Source organism: Bidens hawaiensis, unplaced genomic scaffold (genome assembly GCF_021521415.1).
Source record: "Bidens hawaiensis isolate Kalapana, Puna unplaced genomic scaffold, B.hawaiensis_p1.1 tig00009385_1, whole genome shotgun sequence".
Classification (NCBI taxonomy): Eukaryota; Viridiplantae; Streptophyta; class Magnoliopsida; order Asterales; family Asteraceae; genus Bidens; species Bidens hawaiensis.
Window position 1 is genome coordinate 75,567 of NW_027491692.1, and position 10,568 is coordinate 86,134.

At 40.5% G+C, this 10,568-nt stretch overlaps 1 pseudogene; it reads left to right on the plus strand.

The window, feature by feature from the left end:
* The first annotated feature begins 1,543 nt into the window (after nucleotides 1–1,543).
* On the plus strand, nucleotides 1,544–6,249 carry LOC143532197 (NADPH-dependent aldehyde reductase-like protein, chloroplastic; annotated as a pseudogene).
* The last annotated feature ends 4,319 nt before the right edge of the window (nucleotides 6,250–10,568 follow it).

Here is a 10,568-nt window from a genome sequence, read left to right on the forward strand (position 1 = left end):
TTAGTTTTTTCTTATTATGTTAGTATGACATTTTAACTAAAGAAAAACATTAAAATCAATTATTATTATTATAACTTATAATCTTTTAACACCTACATATGCTATTAGTGAAAAAATTCTCATGCTCCTGCTCATAATTCTAAGCTAAGAAGATTGCTTCGAGGTTCATTTGAAGGCACTAGACAATGGGGCATCTCCTTGTCAGAGAGGTAGACATCAATCAGGGGAGAAAATAGGTTTACCATCCGACCAGAATTTGTTAGAATTTTTATATATCAAATATAAGTTTTATTAAGAAATATTTGAGTTGTGCAGATACTTTTGTGAGACCATCTACAATAATAGATCAATAGATTTTTAGATGATGTTTTTTTGAGTGTTTGTCCACCTCAATAATTTTTTAGTGTGATGTTTAGACCATCTGCAATTTTAGATGATTTTTAGAGATATTTTTCTACAAGAACAAATGAACTTGGCTTTTTGGAGGTGGTGGGGCCAGATTGGGAGGTTTTGGTGTTTAAATATAATATTTGTTTTTGAATGATGATGTGGTAATGTTTTTAGATGTTTTTATGATTTCTTATTAGATGAGTTTTAGATGTTTTTAGAGAATTATGTTCTTATGATATGAGATAACAAAACATGTTTTAAGGTGATTTTATGTTTCCTTATTGTTGATGCTCTAACCGCTTACTAGTGACCACTATAAATTTCCGGTTCTATCACTATGGGTGCAAATGAGCCGAGCTACTCACGAGTTACTCGAGATCGGCTCGTTAAAAAGCTCGATCGAGCTGAGCTTAATCGAGCCCAAGCCCGAGCCTAAAAATAAGCTCGTTTAATAAATGAGCCCGAGCCCGAGCTTCACTTATCAAGCTCGAGCCGGCTTGCGAGCCTAAACGAGCCTGTCATTTTTATAATTTTTTAAAATTATATATTTAATAATTATTAATTAATACATATAATGTTATGAAAAAATAAATAGAAATAACTAAATAATATATATTATTTTATACATAAAGTTATAATAGAAAAAAATTATATAAAAATAATTATAATTATATAAAAAATAGTTGATATATAGTAAATGAGCCGAGCCCGAGTCGAGCTCGAGCTTGAAAATCTGCTCACGAGCCGAGCTCGAGCTTTAAAAATTGAGCTCGAATCGAGCCGAGCTCGAGCTCTGTGTAAGCTAAACTAGCCAAGCTCGAGCTCGGCTCGTTTGCAGCCCTATATCCATCACTAACATCAAATTATTAAAATATTAAAGAAAAGTAGAAAACTTAAAACTTTAATAATTAAAGTTTAAAGCTTCATATTTCAACCAAATTTTATAATTAACCAACCAAAGGTTAGTCATTTTTTATGAAATGTTTCCATTTTGACTATAGGTTATCTGTTTTTTCTGCTTAGCAGTGACTTAAGCAGTGACGAGAATTATTCCCGCTGATGAACTCAGCGGTCCACATTCTTCGCTTCTACTTACACCACCACGACACTACCACTAAATCACTCACTCAAACCATTAAACATAAACATACCTATGGCCGCCGAAACCAACACCACCCAATCTCAACTCCATGACCGGCGTTGCAATCGTCACCGGCGGCTCTCGCGGCATCGGCAAAGCCATCGCCCTCCACCTCGCCTCCCTCGGCGCCAAGCTCGTCGTCAATTACAATTCCAGTTCCACTCAATCCGATCTCCTCGTCTCCGAAATCAACTCCAAATTCCCATCCCAATCACACTCTCCACGCGCAGTTTCCGTCAAAGCCGACGTCTCTGACCTAACTCAAGTCAAAGCCCTATTTGACGCAGCCGAATCCGCCTTCAATTTTCCCTTACACATCGTCGTCAACGCCGCCGGAATACTAGACTCCTCATACTCCTTGTAGGGGTATGGTACTAAAACCCGGTTCTACGACCCTAAATCTATTATGTTTGGCTTATTTCATTACATGGACTAATACGATGTTATTGAGCCGGGGGGGTTTTGTGGAGGTAACCCTAACTGGGCTAGGCCCATTAGGGTACCATGATGGTGGCCATGAGACTCTATATAAGGAGGTCTCCACCTCCTTATCATGGGTCATGCTCAGTAAGAGCCACCACCACTTTTTGTGTCTGTGAACAAGAAATCCTCAGGATATCTTAGCAGTCGCCTCCACACCCCCGAAACCATTGCAGGTCTCGACATTGCAGGTCGCCGGCGCAGCCGCAGAAGAAGAAGGAGATCAAGACGTGGCTCGTTCATCTCGAAAATCCGTGGAAACATCGTCATAGATCAGGTAAGATTCATTTCGTGTTTCGACATTGGCGCCATCCGTGGGACGGCAACGAACTGCCCTTCGATCTTCATCTCGGCTGTCAGATCTCTCCCAAGAAAAACGCAGATCTGGAAGTTTACAGAAAAAGGCTTCAAAGCTTGTTCTATTTAAAGCTCAAAAAGATCCATAGATCTAAAAAGAGGCTTCCAGATCTGGGCAAGAAGAAAAATCCGTGATTCGAATGATCAGATCTCCGAATCTGTGAATCTGTGATTCAGGATCTCCGAATCTGTGATGGTTTTAAATCTGCTCCGAATCTTCAGATCTGATTTACAGATCTAGGTCTAGATTACAGACCTGGATTTTAGGTCTAAAGTTGCAGATCTGACTCTTAAATTGCAGATCCAGAAGTTACTAGACTTCCGCCGCCATGTACGCACGCCCGGGGGTTCTCACTCCGCAGCCGTGCATGTGCCGCCGCGGGAACCACCATCTGGGTTTTGCGCAAGAGACCTCCGCCATGCACATGCACTTGCGAGTCACCACTCTATCGCCGTGCATGCGCGAATCAGGCTATGCGCCAAAACTTCAAGGTTGGGAATCCTCCTAATATCCCATATGGCTACGCGCCAAACTTCAAGGTTGGGAATCCTCCTAATATCCCATATGGCTACGCGCCAAGGTTGGGAATCCTCCTAATATCCCATATGGCTACGCGCCAAACTTCAAGGTTGGGAATCCTCCTAATATCCCGTATGGCTACGCGCCAAACTTCAAGGTTGGGAATCCTCCTAATATCCCGTATGGCTACGCGCCAAACTTCAAGGTTGGGAATCCCCCTAATATCCCATATGGCTACGCGCCAAACTGCAAGGCTGGGAATCCTCCTAAGATCCCATATGGCTACACGCCAAACTTAGGGGTTGGGAATCCTCATACCATATGTTCACGCATCACATATGCTCATGCATATTACACATGCTTACGCATCACATGCTCGCACATGTCACAGTCTACACGAACGCGCACGCAACATCTGCGCGTGGCGCATAACACAAAACCAAAGTCTACGCGCACGTGCATGCAACATCTGCACGTGGCGCGTAACATAAAGCAGCCCGTAAGTCGCCTCACGCGCAGGCCTTTATTATTCACAGCTCATAAGACGCCTCGCGCGCAAGCTGTTATTATTCTTACGGCCCGTAAGTCGCCTCACGCGCAGGCCTTTATTATTCACAGCTCATAAGACGCCTCGCGCGCAAGCTGTTATTATTCTTACGGCCCGTAAGTCGCCTCACGCGCAGGCCTTTATTATTCACAGCTCATAAGACGCCTCGCGCGCAAGCTGTTATTATTCTTACAGCCCGTAAGTCGCCTCACGCGCAGGCCTTTATTATTCACAGCTCATAAGACGCCTCGCGCGCAAGCTGTTATTATTCTTACGGCCCGTAAGTCGCCTCACGCGCAGGCCTTTATTATTCACAGCTCATAAGACGCCTCGCGCGCAAGCTGTTATTATTCTTACAGCCCGTAAGTCGCCTCACGCGCAGGCCTTTATTATTCACAGCTCATAAGACGCCTCGCGCGCAGGCATTATTATTCTCAAAGCTCGTAAGACGCCTCTCGCGCGCAGGCTTTTATTATTCTTAGCTCGTAAGACGCCTCATGCGCAGGCTTTATTATGCTACAGCTTGTAAGACGCCCCTCGCGCGCAGGCTTTTATTATTCTCAAAGCTCGTAAGACGCCTCTCGCGCGCAGGCTTTTATTATTCTTAGCTCGTAAGACGCCTCATGCGCAGGCTTTATTATGCTACAGCTTGTAAGACGCCCCTCGCGCGCAGGCTTTTATTATTCTCAAAGCTCGTAAGACGCCTCTCGCGCGCAGGCTTTTATTATTCTTAGCTCGTAAGACGCCTCATGCGCAGGCTTTATTATGCTACAGCTTGTAAGACGCCCCTCGCGCGCAGGCTTTTATTATTCTCAAAGCTCGTAAGACGCCTCTCGCGCGCAGGCTTTTATTATTCTTAGCTCGTAAGACGCCTCATGCGCAGGCTTTATTATGCTACAGCTTGTAAGACGCCCCTCGCGCGCAGGCTTTTATTATTCTCAGCTCGTAAGACGCCTCTCGCGCGCAGGCTTTATTATTCTTAGCTCGTAAGTCGCCACTCGCGCAGGCTCTATTATTATAGCTCGTAAGTCGCCTTGCGCGCTAGCTTCATTATTCTACAAGCTCGTAAGTCGCCTTGCGCGCCAGCTTCATTATTCTACAAGCTCGTAAGTCGCCTTGCGCGCCAGCTTCATTATTCTACAAGCTCGTAAGTCGCCTTGCGCGCCAGCTTCATTATTCTACAAGCTCGTAAGTCGCCTTGCGCGCCAGCTTCATTATTCTACAAGCTCGTAAGTCGCCTTGCGCGCCAGCTTCATTATTCTACAAGCTCGTAAGTCGCCTTGCGCGCCAGCTTCATTATTCTACAAGCTCGTAAGTCGCCTCGCGCGCCAGCTTCTTTATTATTACAGCTCGTAAGTCGCCTCGCGCGCCAGCTTCTTTATTATTACAGCTCGTAAGTCGCCATGCGCGCATGCTCTCATTATTCTACAGGCTCGTAAGTCGCCGCACGCGCCAATTTTATTACTTTCACAGCTCGTAAGTCGCCTCACGCGCCAGCTCAATTATTATTTTCAAAGCTCATAAGACGCCTCTCGCGCGCAAGCTTTATTACTTTCACAGCTCGTAAGTCGCCTCACGCGCCAGCTCAATTATTATTCTCAAAGCTCGTAAGACGCCTCTCGCGCGCAGGCATTATTATTATTTTAGCTCGTAAGTCGCTTCTCGCGCTAGCTCCATTATTATTATAACTCGTAAGTCGCTTCTCGCGCCAGCTCCATTATTATTATAGCTCGTAAGTCGCCTCACGCGCGAGCTTCATTATTATTATAGCTTGCAAGTCGCCTCGCGCGCAGGCTTTTATTACAACATGTCACCATCATGAAGAAAGCCTCTCAAAACTCAGACAATAAAGACAAGGCCAAAGAAAATGGAAAAAACCGCCTCACACCTTATAAAGTCCAGCGCTCCACCTAGACGCTTGCGCGCCCAGGAGCAACACTGGACTTGGGGGGGCTTGTAGGGGTATGGTACTAAAACCCGGTTCTACGACCCTAAATCTATTATGTTTGGCTTATTTCATTACATGGACTAATACGATGTTATTGGGTCGAGGGGGTTTTGTGGAGGTAACCCTAACTGGGCTAGGCCCATTAGGGTACCATGATGGTGGCCATGAGACTCTATATAAGGAGGTCTCCACCTCCTTATCATGGGTCATGCTCAGTAAGAGCCACCACCACTTTTTGTGTCTGTGAACAAGAAATCCTCAGGATATCTTAGCAGTCGCCTCCACACCCCCGAAACCATTGCAGGTCTCGACATTGCAGGTCGTCGGCGCAGCCGCAGAAGAAGAAGAAGATCAAGACGTGGCTCGTTCATCTCGAAAATCCGTGGAAACATCGTCATAGATCAGGTAAGATTCATTTCGTGTTTCGACACTCCTCAATCCCTAACTCCTCAATTGAAGAGTTCGACCGTACGTTTGCGGTGAACACGAGAGGCGCGTATTTAGTCTGTAAGGAGGCGGCGAATAGGCTGAAGCAAGGCGGCGGCGGGAGGATTGTGTGTCTGACGTCATCGATGGCGGTGGCGTTGAGGCCGGGGTACGGGGCGTATGCGGCGTCTAAGGCTGCGGTTGAAGCGATGGTAAAGATTCTGGCGAAGGAGCTCAAGGGGACCAGGATCACGGCGAATTGTGTGGCTCCCGGGCCGATTGCGACGGAGATGTTTTACGAAGGGAAGAGTGAGGAGATGGTGAAGATGGCGGTGGAGCAGAGTCCATTGGGGAGGCTCGGGGAGCCCGAGGATGTGGCTCCGCTGGTCGGGTTCTTGGTTAGTGACGCGGGAGAGTGGGTTAATGGTCAGGTTGTTTAAAAGTGGTGACAGCATAGTATGTTACCTGCCATTTTGTTGTAATTAGATCCTTTTATTTTATTGTTAATCATATGGATTGAGGATTTCGGTTACTTTGAGAATGCGAATTTATTTGTTTATTAGATCTAATGTAGGCTACTTTGGCGATGAATTCGGTTTATTTGAACGAAAATCAAGCAAAATATTTCTTTGGTTTTGTAAATCCTAGGTTTATTAACTCTAATGATCGTTAGGTGTTAATTGTTTAGGGTGTGTTTGGTTTGAGCCATATCGGCTAAAGAGAAAACAAAACACTATTTATGAAAGAGGGGAAAACCTCTTTACCAAGACGCGTTTTAGCTCAATGTGCACTTCATTGGCTAAAACGAAACTGTGAGTTTCTGGATGAAGAACCCGCTATGACCAAAACGTATAATATCTTAGCACAGTTTATATTTTATAAGGGCTGTTAGAGCATTCCCAGCCCGTTCCTTATCCCATATCATATATCATATAATTACACTAAAAAACACTGTATTTTCTCTTCTGTTTAATTAAATAATATTTTTATACCTTTATTATCATATTTTCTCTCTCTTTCACTCTAAACTATTTTATGAAAATATTAAAAAAAAATGATACAGTATCTACAGTGAAACCCCAAATTTAATTTTTTCATATATATTTTCTCTCTTCTTTACTCATAACCATACTATATAATTTACAAATCTTCCACACATAATTTTATGGAATTCAGAATGCTCTTACAAACTTACAATTGCAAGCCGGTGGCTAAACTTGATATATCCCAATTCCCAAACACAATATGATCTGGTCACTGAGATTAGATTGGGCCTGAAAAAATAAAGCCCAATACTAACAGAACCTATACCTTATCTTTAGGCCCAGGACAGTCACAACCACTACACATGCAAATTGTAAATTTGTAATCCAAGACGGCCTACTCAGTTACTAGTCTGGCCCATTTTGAACTTTTGTGTTTGCAGATGTGCGAATACTAACCGCTTAATCCATCTGAAACCAGTGAAGGATTTTACAAAGGAGCCAGCTAATCGAAACAGGTTAATTTCAAAAGGTAAAAATGGTTAACCGGTTTTTAACCTGACCTAAGCGGTTACAATAACTTACAAAGGTTAGTGTTTTTTCACCCACAAACCTTAACCGATTTTTAGTCAAGTGTTCCTTATCCCATATCATATATCATATAATTACACTAAAAAACACTGTATTTTCTCTTCTGTTTAATTAAATAATATTTTTATACCTTTATTATCATATTTTCTCTCTCTTTCACTCTAAACTATTTTATGAAAATATTAAAAAAAAATGATACAGTATCTACAGTGAAACCCCAAATTTAATTTTTTCATATATATTTTCTCTCTTCTTTACTCATAACCATACTATATAATTTACAAATCTTCCACACATAATTTTATGGAATTCAGAATGCTCTTACAAACTTACAATTGCAAGCCGGTGGCTAAACTTGATATATCCCAATTCCCAAACACAATATGATCTGGTCACTGAGATTAGATTGGGCCTGAAAAAATAAAGCCCAATACTAACAGAACCTATACCTTATCTTTAGGCCCAGGACAGTCACAACCACTACACATGCAAATTGTAAATTTGTAATCCAAGACGGCCTACTCAGTTACTAGTCTGGCCCATTTTGAACTTTTGTGTTTGCAGATGTGCGAATACTAACCGCTTAATCCATCTGAAACCAGTGAAGGATTTTACAAAGGAGCCAGCTAATCGAAACAGGTTAATTTCAAAAGGTAAAAATGGTTAACCGGTTTTTAACCTGACCTAAGCGGTTACAATAACTTACAAAGGTTAGTGTTTTTTCACCCACAAACCTTAACCGATTTTTAGTCAAGTGGACGGTTCCCAACTAATATTTTCAAAACTAGTTAACCGATATTTGCACCTTGTCAAATAATCAAATGATTTTCCTTAACCTTATAAAGGGGCAAAACCTCTATGACGAGACCTAACGTTTTTCTTTCTTGTTTCAAATAGTATACTGAATCAGACCAGATCCATCATTATTCCGGGCCATACCCAATTCATGCATGCTCCAATGCAAGCCCAATTAATGGACTTCTGAGTTGCAAAACAAGACAATCTCGAAAAGTATCAAGATAGCAAGAACCAATAATTATGAAACTTTCATGAGAATACTTGTAAAACTTTAGCAGGTAATAAAAATTTTCATTTAACTCCACGAATCCAAAAGAAAATTCATGCTTGCTCGTTGCTCCATAGTTTCTATTGGGGAATTTCGTGATGTACGACTGGATAATCTGTGAGTCGTGTAAGGCACTTTCAGATTGACTTACTTTGGTGGTTTGTCTGAAAATTCAATTTTTGCGATTCAAAAAGGGGTAGCGGCGCAGCTTGTTGCCCGTTTGCCTTCTGTTTTGATGTAATCCAATAAACAATTAATACGGCAATTATTGTTTTTAGATTTTTTAGATAAAACTCGGTAATTTGACAAGAACTTGGCATGCGATTTTTGTGAATTTAAATAACCAGATTGAAAATGCGCAAAAGAGCAATTGGTTGAGGAATTTTATTGCACGGGATGAATAGATATTACGTCGATGGTAATTACCCACTTGAATTAGGGTTTCTTTGGAAATAGCACCCATTTTGACATAGGCTTTTATGTGTGACAAAATCCGAAAATTCATTATTAACTCCAGACGGGGCGTCGCCCCTTGGAAGCACGTTGGTTAAGCCCCTAGCAACATAACAGAGTCATGTGCACGCGTAACTCAAAAACTGTTTAATATAATTATAATTTACATTGATTGATCACAAGTCAATCCTCTTGCTTAGCATTTAGACTTACATCTTGCTTATCTAGTTGTTTGCCATAGGTACATTTTGAAAGGTAACACTTTCACATCATAAAGTTGGAACTTGGAACTACGACTTCAAATGCATGATGGAAAATCTTAATATGTGCATGCATGGCATTGTATTACGCGAATGATCTTGGGATTATTGTTTTTCCATGTAGTAAATAATAAGCTTATAGTATAATTTTAAATATATCTAAAGTGTTTCTGGTTGGTTTTAGGGTAAATAATCCGTAGTGTATATTTATTTATTCAGGTTTTGTGGAAACATTTATTGTTAAAAAAAAGTTATTCGTTATAACGGCAATGTCGGATTATTTAGATTTCTTTTACAGTTAGCAACCAATGACGGACACAGAAATTTTTAATATGGTTGGTCATAATTTTAACGCCATACAATTCTATTTTTTTTCATAGAATACAGTCACCACGTCCACTACCCTTGGGGTCTGCCCCTGACAACAATTAGATGTAACCATTTTAGGATTTTTTTTTTTTGGTCCTTTTAAATTGGGCGTAAGTTAAAAATTAATAAGGACAAGGAAATGTATAACTCTAGATAAAAAATTATTTTAGATTTAAGTTAATGATATTAATAATTTCAGAACTAAAAGAAGAAAAGAAAAATATCTTATGGTTCCGGACCTCATTTAAAAGCTTTGTCTTTAATAACCAACATACCATCAAACACCATTTAAATAGGGTCCTACATGTTAAGGACACTCAGACAACTTTCTATACCCTTCGTATAGGCTATACGAAACGTATTGAGTCCTCTATATGTTTTGTATAGGACTATACGAGGATACACGGGGACCCAATACGTCTGTTATAGTATACAAGACGTATTGATTGGTTTTTTAGTAAAAAAAAAGAGTGTCTTCAGAATTCTCTTTTAAATAATATTTTTAAATGAACACCACTTCTTAAATATATTTTTTCACCGTCATCATTTCATAAAGAAATCAATTAAGCAATAGTATTTTGGTAGGTTTGCTAGCTCATTTATTTTAGTCTTTCAATCATTAACTTGATTATTTGGTTTATCTGCCTAATCATTGGTGACGGCTTCAGCAGACTTTTTTTTTTGTAAACAACTAATTTTTTTTAATATGTAATTGTTTTGAAACTAATATAAGACTTTCTAACTGTTTAAAGACTTTGTCTTTATTAACATACCATCGATCATCAGTTTAATAGTCATTTTTCAATTAACACCATCTTTTTTATATAATTTTTTCATCGACACTAGCTCACTAGAGAAAAGACTCAAATCAAACAACAGTATCTCGGTAGGTATACTTATTTATTTTATTCTTCCAATCTCATTATTTGGTTTTTCTGTTTCTATATTGGTGACTTCACCAATGACGAAAATTTTTTCCACTCTTACTTATATCAACATATATCAAACCCCACAAATACTCGAATATTAAGCATACC